The following is a 19,612-nucleotide window of genomic DNA, read 5'->3' as shown; positions in this document are numbered from 1 at the left end:
CTCTTTCTCCTCTTGTGGGTGTTCTTTGGCTTCCCCATTCACTCTGCAGCAATGCTCCTTGTACCTAAGCTAAAGATCCCTGCAGCACCCAAAAGTCCTCTGGGGTTTGCTCATCAAGTGGGTTACTACCAGAACAATTGTAATGTGAAAGTGGGGCTAGGGATGGGCTGAACCTGGGACATATGAGGGTGGCAGATTGAAAGTGCTGCTCGACCCAGCCTGCTCACGCATACTCTATTCCAGTGCGGTGCCCAGGGTATACGAGGGTGACAGCTGGGAGGTGCTGTTCCACCCAGCCTGCTGAATCCAAGGGCCTATGAGGGTGACAGGATGGAAGTGCTGCTCGATCATGCCTACTGAGTCCAGGGACATATAAGGGGTCAGCTTGGGAGTGCTGATTAACCCCTTCCTCTCAGACATGCTCTGTTAATGTGTGTGTGTGTGTGTGTGTGTGTGTGTGTGTGTGTGGGTTCGTCTGATTCTGGAGCTGGAAGAACCCAGCCCTGGGGAACCTAGGTCCTGCAGGATAGCTCCACTGGAAGGGAACCTGCAGAAGGGAGAAGTAGAGCTCCCTATAAGAACACAAGTGACACAAGTAGTACATTGATATAATTACAGAACCACCACACTCCCCACAAGAGTAATCCTAATAAATGACCATACGCCAAAGTAACGGGCAAATCTGGTAACACAAACGTTATGCTTCAGTTTTATGTTGACTGTTGCAAACATTGGCCAATGACCCTTACAAGTCCCCTGCATTGTAGGGCTATCTTTCTCCTGGTTTTGTAGGTGGAGAACTAAGGTACAGAGGCCCAGATCCTCAAAGGTATATAGGTGTTTAACTCCCATTACAGTCAATGAGAGTTAGGTACATACGTACTTTTGAGGATCTGGGCTAGAGAGACTAAGGGACTTGCCTAAGGTCACACAGGAAACAGAGCAGGGATGTGAACCAGGTCTCTTAAAACCTAGATTAGTTTCCTAACCAGTGGACACTCTTGCCTCTCCAGTGCTTTCCCCCGACCCTTTCTTCTCTGGTGACTACAAATGAGTCACTTGTCTCTCCTGACATGGAGAGTTACTGCTTCACTGGGGACATGCTGTGCCTCAGTGGAATGTTCCAAGCCAAAAGCCTCCCCATTTCTAAGGAGAGACTTAACTGGGGAGGGTCAGTAGAAAAAAATGGACTAAAACTCCGTGAGGTTCTCAGCTGCAGTTTACTGTAATGCCACAACGTGTTCCAAAATTGATCTCCAAGCATGATATTGGGGAGAGGGAGGGGACTGGCTTTTCCTCTACAATACAGCTGCATTTTCAGAAAAGGGACACTGGAAAATCTAGTCCCTTTACTTTTTCTTTCCTCCTGTCCTCTTATTAATGAATGAGAAATTGTTCCCAGAGTGGTTGTTCAGAACCCTGAGTTCTTTTGCGAAGGATACATTATCAAAAAAATTATTATTCTATCCTGAGTCCTGGAATCACAGACATGGAGACCAGGCACATATGTGAAGAAGAATTGTTTTCTGGGAGTGAGATGAGGAACAAGCTCCACAGCTGGTGTAAACTGGCAACGCTCCAGTGGAGTTAATGGGTCAAATCCCCGGCTGGTGTAAATCAGCGCAGCTTCACTGCAGTCATTGCAACACACCAATTTAGATGAGCTGAGGATCTGGTCCTTTGAGCTGAACAATTTTGGTTATAGTTACTGGGTGGAAATGTGTGGATTTGAAAGCATGAGAAATACAAATATGGGAAAGAGCCAAATGAAATGTCAGAGCATTTTAGTGCTGATTAAAGTTTCCCCCACTAATGTGGTTCATGTCAGCAAGGACTAGGCAAAGGGCCTAGCTGCCTTCTGAGAAAGATGGGTCTGGGGGAAAATTGGAGTCAAGAAATCCCCAAAGAGCCCCCTGGCCATGCCCCAGTTGGCGTGCTAGCTCCTGGCCCACACAGAACCTCACGGCTCAGTGAAGAGGTGCCAGGTGGGCAGAAAGGGAAACAGCAGCAATTCAGGCCTGGGTGAAAACCACTCACTGGGATGATTTCGATTTCTAAGGCATTCCGTTACCATGGTGATAGGTGTGGCTGTAAAACTTGGTGGATGAACGGATGGGAAAGTTCCGGGGCAGTGGTGCTGGAACACTTTTTAGAGTGGGGGTGCTGCATCCCCCCTTATCCCTGTCCATGCTCCCTGCTGCCCCCTAGAGCTGGAGCTGGGAGCAGGACTGTGGCTCTGGGGGAACGGGGACATAGACAGGGGTAAGGGGGCCGAGGCTGGGGCTGCAGCTGGGGGCGGGTGCGGCGCTCCGAGCATGGGGCCAGGAGCAGAGTCCTGTGGAAAACTTGGGGGGTGCTGCAGCATCCCCCACACTCCTAGTTCCTGTGTCTATGGTCTGGAGTTTGTATTCAGGCTTCAGACCTTGGGAAGTACCAGATACAGCTGTGGCTCTAACCGCAGTGAACCCATGAAAAGACCTGAGCAGATGTTTCGCTAACCTAGTCCAGCTTTTTGTTTGTACATAAGCGTTGACTTTATTGGGTAGTAGTGGCTCTTGGAAAGAGTCTCTGCTGCTTGATTTCAAGCTTCATAGCTCCTTTTGTGTTCTCCCACACAGGGTCTGGCAAGATAAGTAAATCCCTTTCATCCCTTTGCATTCTGATTTGTAAACCTGTGTGCCGGTTACTTTGAAACAATGGGCTTATTGTAGCTCTTCTGCTATGTTCGGTGGTTCCTTGAACCTGCTCCCCAGCTGCCTGCACTGTATGTGAATTCTCTCTACTGGAGGTGTAGACATAGGAACAAAACCTTTCTTTGCTGAACAGCTTTCCAAAGCAGTTTGTACATTGTTGTTAACCCATTAATTACTGTGGTATTAGTGTCCTTCAGGACCAAGCATCAGAAATACTTAGATGGGCTCTCATCTTCCTCTTGCAGTATACATAAACTGTTAGGTAGCTTCTAATTGGTAAGGAACCTGGCTTGACTTTTAGATATCAGGGTGCATTTGCAGTGTGGTCATGAGAAAAAAACCCAACAAAGAGCTATTTTCTCACTTGTCAAGTCAGTACATTTGATATGGAGGTGAAGGACAGAGTCTGAATATGGAACCCATGATTCTACAACCGAACTCTGGGCTCAGCATGAACCTATTCTCCAGGATATAGGAACATAGGCCTGGTCTATACTTGAAAATTAGGTCGGCATAACTACATCTCTCAGGGGTTGAAAAATCTACACTCCTGAGTGGCATAGTTAACTCAACCTGAGTCGTGGTGTAGACAGTGCTAGATCGATGGAAAAATTCTGCCATCTCTCAGGGAGGTGGATTATCTATGCCAATGGGACAATTCCTCCTGTGGGGGTAGGTAGTGTCTACATTGAAGCACTGTGGTGCTGCAGCTACGCCGCTGTAGCATTTTAAGTGTAGACATACCCATAGTGACTCTCATGCTAGATTAGAACAACGTTCTGTTCAGATTTATTCCAGTATGAGGTCTCTATAGTCAATCCTTAGACCTAATGAAGCCAATGTCAAAACCCCCATTGGCTTTCATGTTACAAGATCAGGCTCTCTGGCAGTGGCCAATAGCTTATCTTTTAGAAGAAGGAGAAAAATAATAGCCGCAACAGCAATAACAATCGCCCCTACTACAATTGGCTAGTTGTGCAGTGCTGCCACCCAAGAGTGTAAATTCCTTCCCCACACTCACCGGTAATCAGCTTTCACAGTGAAGCATGAAGTTTGATTACTCCTGTAAAATTTTATTTGCTTGCATAGCTGCAAATGTTATTAATGCTCATAAAATTATCCAGTCCTTTAAAAAGCCTGTTATGTTGGTGTGTGTCTTGCTTGTGGCAGTGGATTCCACAAGCAACTGGGCAATGCTAGAGTGTGCTTTTATTTTATTTGTCTCCAATTTATGGCCTCCTATTTTCACCAAGTACCCTTTGTTTACACATTAAATTGTAGGGCAGGCTAATACAAAACATTGGCTTGGCTTTCACTGCAATCCTATCTGAGTTTTATACTTCAGTTAACTCCCTTCTTACTCTCCTCCTTTGCAGGCTAAATAATTCTTCTGGGATTAATTGCACCCCTTAAGCACTTGCACAGAGGAGGCTATACTGCATGTGTAACTCACTGGTCAGGGTGTATTACCTAGCCTCTCTGTGATCCATGCACAGAAGATGTGAATCTGTGGTATTGCTTGGTTTGAGACGTTGGTTTTCTAGTTTAAGCTGTAGAGAACTCCTGCATTTAGCTTTGGAGGTCCCTGGTTCAATCCCCAGTGCTGGCCAAGATGGTGGGTCTCATGCATGTATCTGCTTGTCCTGAATGGACAGGGAAGTCAGCTCCCTTTCCCTGTACCAGATAAAGATAGTCTGTATGTCCTGGGATCTGCATGGGGGGAGGGAGTGGGCCAAGGAAGAAAAAGTGACCTGGGCTCAGGTACAGGGCCTCTGTGTTGTCCTTCCCCCAGGTCCTATGAAAGCTCAGGGAGGATTCTCAGAGACCTGCTCCCATGGATCAGTTTGTAGGATCAGGGCCCTTGTTGGTAACATTCAGACTGAGCCCCGTTTAACTTGTCAGCATTATTTACATGTTGCCTCTCCATCCTTCCCTCCTGCCAGGATGCCTGATCTCCATTCATGCAGCTCTAAAAGGGATTCCCTGTGGGAAATGTCCGGGCCATATCAGCATATTGAAGAGCTCGGCTTTCCCACCTAATCTGAGCAAGCTAGGGGTATGTCTACACTACGGAATAAGGTCGAATTTATAGAAGTCGGTTTTTTAGAAATCGGTTTTATAAATTCGAGTGTGTGTGTCCCCACAGAAAATGCTCTAAGTGCATTAAGTGCATTAACTCGGCGGAGCGCTTCCACAGTACCGAGGCAAGCGTCGACTTCCGGAGCGTTGCACTGTGGGTAGCTATCCCACAGTTCCCGCAGTCTCCGCTGCCCATTGGAATTCTGGGTTGAGATCCCAATGCCTGATGGGGCTAAAACATTGTCGCGGGTGGTTCTGGGTACATATCGTCAGCCTCCCGTTCCCTCCCTCCCCCCGTGAAAGCAAGGGCAGACAATCATTTCGCGCCTTTTTTCCTGAGTTACCTGTGCAGACGCCATACCACAGCAAGCATGGAGCCCGCTCAGGTAACCGTCACCCTATGTCTCCTGGGTGCTGGCAGACGCGGTACGGCTTTGCTGCACAGTAGCAGTAACCCCTTGCCTTCTGGCAGCAGACGGTGCAATACGACTGGTAGTCGTCCTCATCGTGTCCGAGGTGCTCCTGGCCGCGTCGGCTGGGAGCGCCTGGGCAGACATGGGCGCAGGGACTACATTTGGAGTGACTTGACCAGGTCATTCTCTTTAGTCCTGCAGTCAGTCCTATTGAACCGTCTTATGGTGAGCAGGCAGGCGATACGGACTGCTAGCAGTCGTACTGTACCATCTTCTGCCAGGCAGGCAAGAGATGAGGATTGCTAGCAGTCGTATTGCACCATCTTCTGCCAGGCAGGCAAGAGATGGGGATGGCTAGCAGGCGTACTGTACCATCTTCTGCCGAGCAGCCATGAGATGTGGATGGCATGCAGTCCTTCTGCACCGTCTGCTGCCAGCCAAAGATGTAAAAGATAGATGGAGTGGGTCAAAACAAGAAATAGACCAGATTTGTTTTGTACTCATTTGCCTCCTCCCCTGTCTAGGGGACTCATTCCTCTAGGTCACACTCCAGTCACTCACAGAGAAGGTGCAGCGAGGTAAATCTAGCCATGTATCAATCAGAGGCCAGGCTAACCTCCTTGTTCCAATAACAACGATAACTTAGGTGCACCATTTCTTATTGGAACCCTCCGTGCAGTCCTGCCTGAAATACTCCTTGATGTACAGGCACCCCCTTTGTTGATTTTAGCTCCCTGAAGCCAACCCTGTAAGCCGTGTCGTCAGTCGCCCCTCCCTCCGTCAGAGCAACGGCAGACAATCGTTCCGCGCCTTTTTTCTGTGCGGACGCCATACCACGGCAAGCATGGAGCCCGCTCAGCTCACTTTGGCAATTAGGAGCACATTAACCACCACACGCATTATTCAGCAGTATATGCAGCACCAGAACATGGCAACGCGATACCGGGCGAGGAGGCGACGTCAGCGCGGTCCCGTGAGTGATCAGGACATGGACACAGATTTCTCTGAAAGCATGGGCCCTGACAATGCATGCATCATGGTGCTAATGGGGCAGGTTCATGCTGTGGAACGCCGATTCTGGGCTCGGGAAACAAGCACAGACTGGTGGGACCGCATAGTGTTGCAGGTCTGGGACGATTCCCAGTGGCTACGAAACTTTCGCATGCGTAAGGGCACTTTCATGGAACTTTGTGACTTGCTTTCCCCTGTCCTGAAGCGCATGAATACCAAGATGAGAGCAGCCCTCACAGTTGAGAAGCGAGTGGCGATAGCCCTGTGGAAGCTTGCAACGCCAGACAGCTACCGGTCAGTTGGGAATCAATTTGGAGTGGGCAAATCTACTGTGGGGGCTGCTGTGATGCAAGTAGCCCACGCAATCAAAGATCTGCTGATATCAAGGGTAGTGACCCTGGGAAATGTGCAGGTCATAGTGGATGGCTTTGCTGCAATGGGATTCCCTAACTGTGGTGGGGCTATAGATGGAACCCATATCCCTATCTTGGCACCGGAGCACCAAGCCGCCGAGTACATAAACCGCAAGGGGTACTTTTCGATAGTGCTGCAAGCTCTGGTGGATCACAAGGGACGTTTCACCAACATCAACGTGGGATGGCCGGGAAAGGTGCATGATGCTCGCATCTTCAGGAACTCTGGTCTGTTTCAAAAGCTGCAGGAAGGGACTTTATTCCCAGACCAGAAAATAACTGTTGGGGATGTTGAAATGCCTATATGTATCCTTGGGGACCCAGCCTACCCCTTAATGCCATGGCTCATGAAGCCGTACACAGGCAGCCTGGACAGTGGTCAGGAGCTGTTCAACTACAGGCTGAGCAAGTGCAGAATGGTGGTAGAATGTGCATTTGGACGTTTAAAGGCGCGCTGGCGCAGTTTATTGACTCGCTTAGACCTCAGCGAAACCAATATTCCCACTGTTATTACTGCTTGCTGTGTGCTCCACAATATCTGTGAGAGTAAGGGGGAGACGTTTATGGCGGGGTGGGAGGTTGAGGCAAATCGCCTGGCTGCTGGTTACGCGCAGCCAGACACCAGGGCGGTTAGAAGAGCACAGGAGGGCGCGGTACGCATCAGAGAAGCTTTGAAAAACAGTTTCATGACTGGCCAGGCTACAGTGTGAAAGTTCTGTTTGTTTCTCCTTGATGAACCCCCCCGCCCCTTGGTTCACTCTACTTCCCTGTAAGCTAACCACCCTCCCCTCCTCCCTTTAATCATTGCTTGCAGAGCCAATAAAGTCATTGCTGCTTCACAGTCATGCATTCGTTATTCATTCATCACACAAATAGGGGGATGACTACCAAGGTATCCCAGGAGGGGTGGTGGAGGAGGGAAGGAAAATGCCACACAGCACTTTAAGCACAGCACTTTAAAAGTTTACAACTTTAAAATTTATTGAATGACAGCCTTCTTTTTTTTGGGCAATCCTCTGTGGGGGAGTGGCTGGTTGGCCGGAGGCCTCCCCACCGTGTTCTTGGGCGTCTGGGTGTGGAGGCTATGGAACTTGGGGAGGAGGGCGGTTGGTTACAGAGGGGCTGCAGTGGCAGTCTGTGCTCCAGCTGCCTTTGCTGCAGCTCAACCATACACTGGAGCATACTGGTTTGGTCCTGCAGCAGCCTCAGCATTGAATCCTGCCTCCTCTCATCACGCTGCCGCCACCTTTGAGCTTCAGCCCTGTCTTCAGCCCGCCACTTACTCTCTTCAGCCCGCCACTTACTCTCTTCAGCCCTCCACCTCTCCTCCCGGTCATTTTGTGCTTTCCTGCACTCTGACATTATTTGCCTCCACGCATTCGTCTGTGCTCTGTCAGTGTGGGAGGACAGCATGAGCTCGGAGAACATTTCATCGCGAGTGCGTTTTTTTTTCTTTCTAAGCTTCACTAGCCTCTGGGAAGGAGAAGATCCTGTGATCATTGAAACACATGCAGCTGGTGGAGAAAAAAAAAGGGACAGCGGTATTTAAAAAGACACATTTTATAAAACAGTGGCTACACTCTTTCAGGGTAAACCTTGAAAGTTAACATTACATACATAGCACATGTGCTTTCGTTACAAGGTCGCATTTTGCCTCCTCCCACCGCGTGAACGGATTTTGGTTGAATGCCAGCAAACATACACTGCAATGCTTTGTTCTACAGTGATTCCCCAGTACGTGTTGCTGGCCTGGAGTGGTAAAGTGTCCTACCATGAAGGACGAAATAAGGCTGCCCTCCCCAGAAACCTTTTGCAAAGGCAGAACCGCAAATGCCAGGGCAAAGTAATCCTTTCACATGCTTGCTTTTAAACCATGTATAGCATTTTAAAAGGTACACTCACCAGAGGTCCCTTCTCCGCCTGCTGAGTCCAGGAGGCAGCCTTGGGTGGGTTCGGGGGGTACTGGCTCCAGGTCTAGGGTGAGAAACAGTTCCTGGCTGTCGGGAAAACCGGTTTCTCCGCTTGCTTGCTGTGAGCTATCTACAACCTCCTCATCATCATCTTCTTCGTCCCCAAAACCTACTTCTGTATTGCCTCCATCTCCATTGAAGGAGTCAAACAACACGGCTGGGGTAGTGGTGGCTGAACCCCCTAAAATGGCATGCAGCTCATCATAGAAGCGGCATGTTTGGGGCTCTGACCCAGAGCGGCCGTTCGCCTCTCTGGTTTTCTGGTAGGCTTGCCTCAGCTCCTTCAGTTTCACGCGGCACTGCTTCGGGTCCCTGTTATGGCCTCTGTCCTTCATGCCCTGGGAGATTTTCAGAAAGGTTTTGGCATTTCGAAAACTGGAACGGAGTTCTGATAGCACGGATTCCTCTCCCCAAACAGCGATCAGATCCCGTACCTCCCGTTCAGTCCATGCTGGAGCTCTTTTGCGATTCTGGGACTCCATCATGGTCACCTCTGCTGATGAGCTCTGCATGGTCACCTGCAGCTTGCCACGCTGGCCAAACAGGAAATGAGATTCAAAAGTTCGCGGTTCTTTTCCTGTCTACCTGGCCAGTGCATCTGAGTTGAGAGCGCTGTCCAGAGCGGTCAGAATGGAGCACTCTGGGATAGCTCCCGGAGGCCAATACCATCGAATTGTGTCCACAGTACCCCAAATTCGAGCCGGCAACGTCGATTTAAGCGCTAATCCACTTGTCAGGGGTGGAGTAAGGAAATCGATTTTAAGAGCCCTTTAAGTCGAAATAAAGGGCTTCATTGTGTGGACGGGTGCAGGTTTAAATCGATTTAACGCTGCTAAATTCGATCTAAAGTCCTAGTGTAGACCAGGGCTAGGTGTCTGTTGTGCCCAAGCCCTGTCGTGTGGCACATACAATCAAGTGCAGTGTACAGAGGCCCTAGGAGCACAGACACTATTTACTTGGAAGGCCTGTGCATATGTCTCAAACAAAATCATTACCCAAAAAATAAAATACCAGCCTGAGAAGCATTTTGCTCTTTTCAGTTTGTTTGTTTGCAATGTGGGGAAAGAAAAGGAGCGTGGATGTCTGCATTTTACCTGGATTTTTGTGTTTACTTGCATTTGCCTAAAAGGCCTGTACCTGTGATAGCACTGGTGAATGCATTTTGTTTCCCCTCTACAGTTCTTAAGAACTGTATTGAGCAGGAATTAATGGCTCCAGAATAGGAAGAGGAGGCAGCAGTTAATAAACCACCCAGGTCAGTTAATGCCTGGCATGGAGGTGGCAGGGTTTGCTCCAGCAATTGTGTGACAGCCCTGCCTGCTGCTGCCGCATTGTAAAATGACAGATTTCAGAGTAGCAGCTGTGTTAGTCTGTATCTGCAAAAAAAAAAAAAAAAAAGGAGGACTTGTGGCACCTTAAAGACTAACAAATTTATATCAGCATAAGCTTTCGTGAGCTACAGCATGCATCCGATGAAGTGAGCTGTAGCTCACGAAAGCTTATGCTCAAATAAATTTGTTAGCCTCTAAGGTGCCACAAGTACTCCTTTTCTTATTGTAAAATGAGAATTTCACAGAGCATATCCTTGTCCTCTGAGTTGTGAAGTCTCCTAATTTCCAGGCCCTGGTGCTCCCGCTTATGAAAACAACCACCTGCATTGCCCTAGATTACCAAACTGAACTGAGTGTTCTGGACAGTATCTATTTCACAGAGAGGGTCCTATCTTCCTTGCAACAGTGTCAAACTTCCACTGCTACCTACCCAGATGGGAGATTTTTTACCTTCAGCATTATGTCTATGTGGCATTCAGATCTGTTCTCTGTTTACTGTGGAATATTTGCATATTGTTCTAGTGACACTAGCTGAAGTTTTAGAGCTAGAGAAAGGAGGAAAATCTCAAACCACACATCACAACTTGCTAGCTGTGAAGTGCAGTGTATAAAACCTAATCCTGCCATCCTTTCATAGAATAGAATCATAGAATATCAGGGTTAGAAGGGACCTCAGGAGGTCATCTAGTCCAACCCCCTGCTCAAAGCAGGACCAAGCCCCAATTTTTGCCCCAGATCCCTAAATGGCCCCCTCAAAGATTGAACTCACAACTCTGGGTTTAGCAGGCCAATGCTCTCCCCCCCACCTTTCTCAAGGTCCTACCCTGTAAACCTGAACTCGTGTCAGTAGCCCCGTTGTATTAGCATGAATAACAAACATTCAACAGGTTGAGAGTTGCAAGATCAGATCCTCAGTCTTTGCTTGGCTTGGAACTTTTGCCTGACTATGTGCTAGGTAAGGAAAGCAGGGTTTAGCCAACAGAAAAAGTCTGAAGTTCAGTAAAACTAGGAGAGATCAGTAGTGCTCAAACTGTGGTCCATGGACAACTGATATCCTCAGAGCTGTTGCTAAGGGTCTGCAGAGAGCTGGCTGGTCAAACAGTGCTGGTGTATCCTTGTGTCCAGCTATCAAACTGCAGTAGATGACCTCTAAAGTACATTGACTAGGTGCTTCTATCTGAAGTCAGCAGGACGACTTGTGTTTAGTATGTGCTCATCAGCATGAGTAAGGGTTGGACTGTCTAGCTAAACCCTTTCTTAATATTGCTGCTCCAGATCAGCCTGGGACGCTGGTAAACCAAGTGCTAGCTCTGGCCAAGGCCACAGGTGTTAGCTAAGAACTGACAAACTCATAGCTGGAAACCAAACCAGCTCACCTGTATGTTAGTTTTGTTCAAAATAGGTATTAGTCTTTTATAAGAATATATTTAGTGTTTAGACTCTATGAAATGTTTGTAAGTTGCTGCATGCATTAATCTCACTTGTAATGTCTGTATTCCATGCTACAAGGAAATATATAAGTTTTGCTTTATATCTTTGAAAATATTTGCTCTGAACTTGTGAACCCAAGCACAGGAATCATCATCCCCACTCATTCAGAAGGCCTATCAAGATTAAACCGGGCATTAAGGAACATCACAATACAAAGAATTGGTGAATGGCCCTGTTGCACCTTGGAAACGCGGAAACACTATGTGCAAAGGAGCTCGTTTCATGAACTGGAAGGCCAAATGTAAAAGATTAAACAGGATCACAAGACCATTTTTTCTCTCTTTGCTGTTTGAACTCTCACAGGGCCAGAGACAACACAAAACTAAAGCAAAGGTCCCCGGGGCCAATCTGGGTCCCTCCGAAAGACATTTTGATTGGACAGATTGCTACATCTCTGTCACTTTTAGGAACCATATATGGCAACTCATTGGCGTGTATATGTTTGCTTGCTATAACCTGTAACCTGTGTATATGTTTGCTTGCTATAACCTGTAAATAACTCTCACTTCTTTTTCCTAGTTAATACACCTTTCGATAGTTTATTACAGGATTGACTACAGGCTTTGTCTTTGGTGTGAGATCTAGGGTACCAATTAATCTGACATAAGTGACTGGTTTCTTGAGACTGAAAACAACTTGAATAATTTTGCAATTTTTGGTGTAAAGGACCATTTATCACTAAGTCCAGCTAGCCTGGGTGACAAGATAGACTGGAGAACCCAAGGGGACTGTCTATGGCTCCATGGTGAGACTGTTACAGTGATTCAGGACTTCACATTTGTTACTGGGTGGGTGAAATCCAGTTATAGAACACACCACTAGCTGGGGGTGTCTGCCCTGCTTTCTGACAGTCCACCCTGAGGTCTGCACTGACGGTCATGAGCCACTCCAGCCAGCATGACACAGCAATTGCTGGAACTTCCACAGGAATTTTCAGTGATCATGAACGAGAGCAGAGGAATGTGATCCTAGAGGTGAAGGGAAGAGGTCAACAAGGGAATCTGTTTAGATGTGGTCAAAACCATTAAAGTGTGGAGAACCCCTGCTGTAGAATGCCACATTTCCACTGAGCTTCAAGACAATTAATTATTGTTATTATTGGTGAAAAACTCACTGCCTACAGGCTTGAACCAGCATTACTTAAGACAATCTATCCACTACCCTTCAGCCCCAGCAATAAGATGAAGGGACACCTCAGTAATAAGACTCATCAACAATAAGCAAATGGAACAGTTAATACCTGCTTACAAATCTGATTGACACATTATCTTCGCATCATGTCATGTCTCACCCTTGAGCCTGGATTGCACTAGCTCTATCTTCATTTATCCCCATCTCCCCCTGGAATCTGATGCCACCAAACACCCTGACCATTTTAACGTTGTTTTTTTAACATCTGAATGGAAGGTTTAACATCTGGTCTGTTCCAGACTAGTATTAACCTCACTTCTTTTCTTGCCCATTAAGAGGATTGGAGTGAGATAGCAGAGTAGTCCTCATCTTCATCCTTCCTACAAGAGCAAACCTAGAATCTCCACTAGACAGGCAAGCATGGAGAAATGGATCCTACACATGGTTGTCCATTGTGGCTCTGTGCGTAGCAGCTGGACCAAGTGCTGTGCATTCTTTTCTCTTCCCATCTCTTCCTTTTCATGGCTTATCTTGCTCAGACTTTTTTGTTGAATTAAGGGCTCATGAAAATAAGTCTACTTCAGGCCAGGCATAGTATAAAGATGCTTTGTGCATGCTCTCCCTGCCCTCCACAGCTCTATCTCACTCATGATTTGCTACAACACCTGCTAGTCTAGTCCAGGGTGCCCACACAGCCAGCAATGCATCTGTGATGGGTTGGACCCCCTATCTGGGATGCCACCTGATGTATTGGGGTTTAACTGAGCCTCTCCTTCTCCACCAGTCTGGATTCCCTCTCCCTGTTTTGTTGAATTAGGCTATCTGGCCTCTTGCAGAAGACACAAACAGGAAGGGCCACACCCAGCTGCAGACACAGACTGAAGTCAGCTCTGTGTGAGAGGGCTCACTCAGCACTCACATGCACACCCCTTTTGGGAGATAAACACAGAGGTATATTGCCTTGTGCTGTATAGAAAAATCTGCACAGTGCAAGCTCATAAAAATATGCCCTCTTCCTCAATGTGAAGAGAACCTTCTTGTTCGCCCCACCCCAGTTAGAAATTGCACTAACTGGGTTTAATAATAAACAAAATAAATTTTATTAACTATAAAATGCAGATTTTAAGTGATTAGAAGGGATAGGAAACAGAACAAAGCAGATTACTAAGCAAATAAAACGAAACACGCAAACTAAGCTCAATTCACTAAAGCAGTGGTTCCCAAACTTGTTCCGCCGCTTGTGCAGGGAAAGCCCCTGGCGGGCCGGGCCGGTTTATTTACCTGCCACATCTGCAGATTTGGCCAATCGCGGATCCCAGTGGCCGCGGTTCACTGGTTCAGGCCAATGGGACATACTGGCCGAGGGACGTACTGGCCGCCGCTTCCAGCAGCTCCCATTGGCCTGGAGCAGTGAACCGCGGCCACTGGGAGCTGCGATCGGCCAAACCTGCGGACGTGGCAGGTAAACAACCCGGCCTGGCCTGCCAGGGGCTTTCCCTGCACAAGCCGCGGAACAAGTTTGGGAACCACTGCACTAAAGAAACAGGTTACAAAATGTAATCTCTAACCCTAAATTTTGAATTAGGCAGGATGCAGAGTTTCTGTAGCTCAGAATTCCAGTTATTTCTTCTTACAGACTGGACCCCGTCTCAGTCTGGATTTATCCCTGCCTTTCCCTTCAGGTTAGTTCCTTTGTCCCTTCAGATTCTTTCAGAAGTCCTTCTTCTTGGATAGGCAATGGAGGAGAGTCCTGTTTGCCTTCCTCCCCACCCTTAAATAAGATTTACATATGGTGGGAATCTTATGTTTCCCAAACTTAACCCCCCTCTCCTTTTAGTGAAAAGTTATAAGAAGTCCAAAATAATGTTTAGTATCAGGTGACAAGACCATCTGACTTAGTAGTGTCACAGTTACGTCCCAGGACTCCTCCCAGGAAGAAGCGAGATTAGTATCTTCTCAGTCTTGTTGTTTCTTCCTAATGGCCCATCAAATCTGATGGCCTGTTGTCTGGTGAGTGTCTTCGCGACACACACCCAGTTGTAATTGTTACATAGCCCATATTCCTAACTTTAGATACAGAAATGATACATGCATACAAATTGGATAATCACATTTAGTAAATCATAACCTTTTCAATTATATCTCACATGATCCATCTTGCATAAAACATATCCATATCAGAAGCATATTTCCATAAAGAATATGGAGTGTAACGTCACAGCATCTCACTCCCATTCTGGAATATCCTGGTCTTCTAATGTTGGGCCTCTTCCAAACAGGAATTGCCAGTTGCTCCAAACAGAGGGGAGAATGTCTAATCTTCTTGAAACTAGGGTGAGCAGACACAACTTGTTGCACTTGTGAGGCTTGTGTTTGAAATCATGTCTCCAGAGGTGAAAGGGGAGTGATTAGCCCAGACCTGCCTGCCAGTCAGACCAATGCAGCCTCATTTCCCCCTTTTCTCCATTAAACGTGGAACCCAGTGATTGATAGTGTGAATATCTGTTTGTACTCTGATTTAAGATTATAGCTGAAATAAAATTAGTTATGCTAATTGCTGTAATTAGACATCTTTAGTCTCCATATGAATTTTACAGCTCTTATCACACATAGGACAGGAGCAAGACTTTCCCAAGAGAGAGAGAATTAACTAGTCAAGCAATAAAAATCTTTTCTTTTGAGCAGGAGGACGCAGGAATGTGCTGGCAGACAGTGGATGATCAAACAATGGAACCCCAGAATGGTGTCTTGTAGATCTTCGACAATGTCCAATTGGCACAGCTCAGAGCAGGTTCCGGTTTGCCACAAATAAGGTAAAGTTTGTCATGGGGAACAAACATGCCATAGATTATGCGATTTATCAACTTTTTTGGGACCTTCGTTGCTTCCATCCAATCTCCTCTATTGTCCCCTCTCCACTGCAGAGAAGCAAAAGTCCCTGTTCTGCAGACTTCCTGTGTAACTTTGGGCAAGTTCCTTAGAGTGGGTCTACACTGCAGCTGGGAGCGTTCTTCCCCGCATGGATGGACAGACATTGCACTCAAGCTAGTGTGTTAAAAATAGCAGTGTAGCTGGGAATCCCCTGGGTACGTACTTGGGCAGCTAGCTCGAGCCACAACCTATGCCACCCCCACAGCAATGCTGCTGTAAGATCGCTCGTGTAGCCACTCTACGCCAAGAAAAGAGAGCTCTCCCACTGCAATAGCATTGTGTACACTACCACTGATGCCGGTGAAACTTATGTTGCTCAGGATGCGGGATTTTTCCAAACCCCTGATAGTGGGGTAGTGTAGACATAGCTTAGCTCTCTATTTCAGGCAAAGCTAAGCTGTTTGTCTAGCCATGCTAGGAAGCGCATTCCCAGTTGCAGTGTGAAATTTGTCTTTCTGTGCCTTAGTTAGGGATAATAGCAGTGACCTTCCCCATGGGGGTGATGTGAGGAAAAAGACATTAAGGATTTTTGAGGATGTGACAGAGTGGGACATTTTCTTGGTTTTTTCAATATTTTGCATGCAGAGGGAGTGTGACACAATTTCCCTGGGTGTTACTGGTTTAACGAGGTGATGGGAGAGGGAATTTGTTGTTACAGAGGACCAGTGACAGAACTTGGGACGCTGGCCAATGGCCTGGAAAATGGATACCCCAGTCACTGGTGACTTGGTGACTGGGAGGCCCAGCTCGGGAGTCACAGCCAGTTCTGGCCAGTGGGAGGACAATGGGTTGTGGAGAGAGGACCCTGGTGACCTGACCAGCCAGTTCCAGCCAGTTGGGAGCAAAGGATGGATGAGAGGAGAGGAAGCCCAGGTGATCCTGTTTACCTGGACAGAAGACAAAGGACAGAGGCGGGGCTTGGGGGCAGGTGATATCGGATGCCCATCTGGAAAGCGCGGGGGCTTGGGTCTGAAGAGAGAGAGCAGGCAGAGCCCATCTGGATGCAGGAGAGACTTAGATGTACTGTGCAGAGGGAGGCCAGGCCTGAGGGCCCTGAGAGTTTCCTATGCTGTGTTCAGACACTCTCAATAAACCATCCTGTTTTACGCTGGCCGAGAGTCAGTCTGGTTTGGAGAACAGCGTTGTATTATTCCCTCTGGGAATGGAGGCCCTGGGGGTCCAGAATGAATGGACTCCCTGAGGGGGTGCACGGCGAGAGACAGACGTGCTAAGGCTCAGAGAGGTGCGGTTCCAGAAGGCAGAGGGGCTTAAGCCCCAAGAGAGAGTGGACCCCCAAGAAGGGCTGTCACACCGAAGGTGGTTCCCCCCCAGGGACCATACGGGGCCAAAAGTGGGCATGACCTGTGAGTTCATGACAACATGGTAACAGAGGATGGTTTGTGGGTGCACTCTGTAGAAAGTTGGCTGTGAGCGCAGGCACTTTTCAGTGAGTGGCTGCCAGCGGTAAAATGAGGAACCTGTGAAGAAATGGCCTATAACCAGCTGCGTAAGAGGGTTCTGGCATGTCTGTGCAGGTAGAGAGAGCTGAGCATGGGGAGGCTCACTAAGGAGCAGCTTATGGCTCAGCTTGTAGAGAATGACCAGTCTGAGGAACAGGCTCCAGATCCCAGGGAGGCTCCTGGGATGCACAGAGAGCCAGGGAGTAGCTGTAGGGGGCAGTTCATGTAGCAGCTGGGCGTCTATCAGACCTGACTCCCCAGTCAGCACAGGGGGCCCCCAGTCAGGTTTCTCCCTGGAGGAGCTACAGAGACTGGAGCTGGAGCTGAAAGCAAAGGAGCTGGAACTGGAGGAACGGAGGCTGGCGGACCGTGCAGCACAGTGAAAGCACAAGTTGGAGTTGGAAGAGAGGTGGGCTAAGGGGGCCTGCCGGGGAGTAAGTGGGATGTTATTCACATAAACTGTGACCATATAGATCATTGTTGCAACCACTGTTATATATTTGCAGCAAATATTATATAAAGGTTGTCGTCTGAGGTGTCTATAAAAAGGTTATGATTTGCTGGTTATGATTATGCTATCTGTATGTGTGTATCATTTTTGTAGTTGAAGTTATGAACATTGGCTATGTACTTGTATCTCAATGTGTTTTGATTCTAAGTAGCCTCAGTGAAGCATTTGGTCAGTTTGTTGAGAAAGGACTATTCTCAGTAAGTGCCCAATTAAGAAATACTTAACTGACAATGAACTTTGGGAGACACCAGTCTACATCTGAGCTTTCCTGAGAACGTTCAAATAAGCATGTAAACAATGGCGTTGGCCTGTGAAGAACTGAGTCATGAAACCCTGAGCATATGGGCAAGATTCACCAGCCAGATACCCGGAAAGAATTAGAGGGATGGTCATCTGATACTAGCAGTAACTCAGATCCCACCCGATCTAGCATCCCATCACAGGCCATTGGGCCTATTTACCATGAATAGTTAAAGATCAATTAATTGCCAAAATCATGTTATCCCATCATACCGTCTCCTCCATAAACTTATCGAGTCTAATCTTCAGTTGTCCAGGAGATGCTAAACTTTTATGGGCTCTTAAAAGCTAATAGACTCTTAAACTAAGCCTAGATGCCCATATAGTAGCAATTCCCAGAAACGTCAACTTTCACTATGTTCTTCCCTTCTGATGTCCCAATCAGAGCATTCCAAGCTTTTGTCTCCTCACTGCAACACACCATATCCTAGCCTAACCGAGAAGGTCAGATGGTTCAGAATGCAGCATTTTTTTTACCTGTGCGAATGTCGTGGTTAACACCCTCTACTGAAATAATGGCATTTGGAATTCCCTTTCCAGATAAATCCCTTACCATGCCTTTGATGCTCCGGTGGACCTAGTAGTGGAACAAATAAATGGATACCTACTACACAACAGTGAAAAGCAAATATGATAGAATCATCAAACAGTCACATCTGCATGAGAAAGCAAATCATTAACTTGATAATCACTATGTTCTCTTCCGCCAGAAATCTTGGATGAAAGATATAATTAATTTAGCCCCAAATTTAAAAAGAACATTTTTTTCTCAAATGTAAAATCTGAGCCTTCTCCCCGTGTCTGCATACTGCAGTAGGTAAAATGGTATGCATTCTCAACGCATATAAAATATATGTATGTCAACAGGATAGGTTAGTTTTTTTATCTTCTTTGCAAATAATACATCACATCCATGTACGCAAATCAGTAGATTTATTGCAAACAAATATAGGGCTGCACTGTAACTTTACAGCATGCATGGACATGTGACTTGCCCATGTGACTCCAAACTCCATCTTGTTGCTGTGATTTTGCACAGGAGAGCCAAGGGGTTTCTGCCCACAAGAGAGAGAATATAAAAGGCCCTGGAAACCCCTCCATTTTGTCTTAAATCCTGCTTCTTAAATCTGCAGGAACCTTGCTGCAAACTGAAGCTCTGAACAAAGGACTGAATGACCCCCTCCCAGCTGTGGATGCATTCCAGAGACTTGATTTGAACCTGCAGTTTATTCCATCACTGCTACAAGCCTGAACCAAGAACTTTGCTGTTATTGTATGTAATTGATTCCATTTAACCAGTTTTAGCTCTCATCTATATTTCTTCATTTTATGAATAAACCTTTAGATTTTAGATTTTAAAGGACTGGCAACAGCGTGATTTTTGGGTAAGATCTGACTTGTATATTGACCTGGGTCTGGGGCTTGGTCCTTTGGGATCAAGAGAACCTTTTTCTTTTACTGGGATATTGGTTTTCATAAGCATTTGTCCCCATAATGAGTGGCACTGGTGGTGATACTGGGAAACTGGAGTGTCTAAAGGAATTGCTTGTATGACTTATGGCTAGCCAGTGGGGTGAGACCAAAATCCTCTCTGTTTGGCTGGTTTGGTGTGCCTTAGAAGTGGAGAACCACCAGCCTGGGGCTGTGACTGCCCTGCTCTAAGCAATTTGTCCTGAATTGATACTCTCAGTTGTGTCCCACCAGAGGCAGCATCATTACAGTGGGGAAGGACCCTGAGACACCAGTTTTGTGGGGAATTTAGCCACCAAATTGCTGCCCCAGTTTAAGGATGAGGGGGAGGGGAATATTGACGCCTACCTCACAGCCTTTGAGAAGGCTCGTGATCTGAACCAGATTGACCCCACAGACAGGCTCTGC

The 19,612-nt window shown here is 47.1% G+C and overlaps 1 protein-coding gene across 1 annotated transcript in view; it reads left to right on the top strand.

The window, feature by feature from the left end:
- EPHB1 (EPH receptor B1) overlaps positions 1-19,094 on the top strand; it is a 414,114-nt gene extending 395,020 nt beyond the window's left edge. The window contains exons 17-18 of the mRNA XM_048863514.2: positions 15,218-15,345; positions 18,868-19,094. The gene's annotated coding sequence lies outside the window, so the exon portion shown is untranslated. The remainder of the gene's footprint in view (positions 1-15,217; positions 15,346-18,867) is intronic.
- Positions 19,095-19,612: the final 518 nt, after the last annotated feature.

Source organism: Caretta caretta, chromosome 9 (genome assembly GCF_965140235.1).
Source record: "Caretta caretta isolate rCarCar2 chromosome 9, rCarCar1.hap1, whole genome shotgun sequence".
In the NCBI taxonomy this organism is placed as follows: Eukaryota; Metazoa; Chordata; order Testudines; family Cheloniidae; genus Caretta; species Caretta caretta.
The sequence above is the reverse complement of the archived record's forward strand: the minus strand, read 5'-3'. Positions and strand labels throughout refer to the sequence as shown.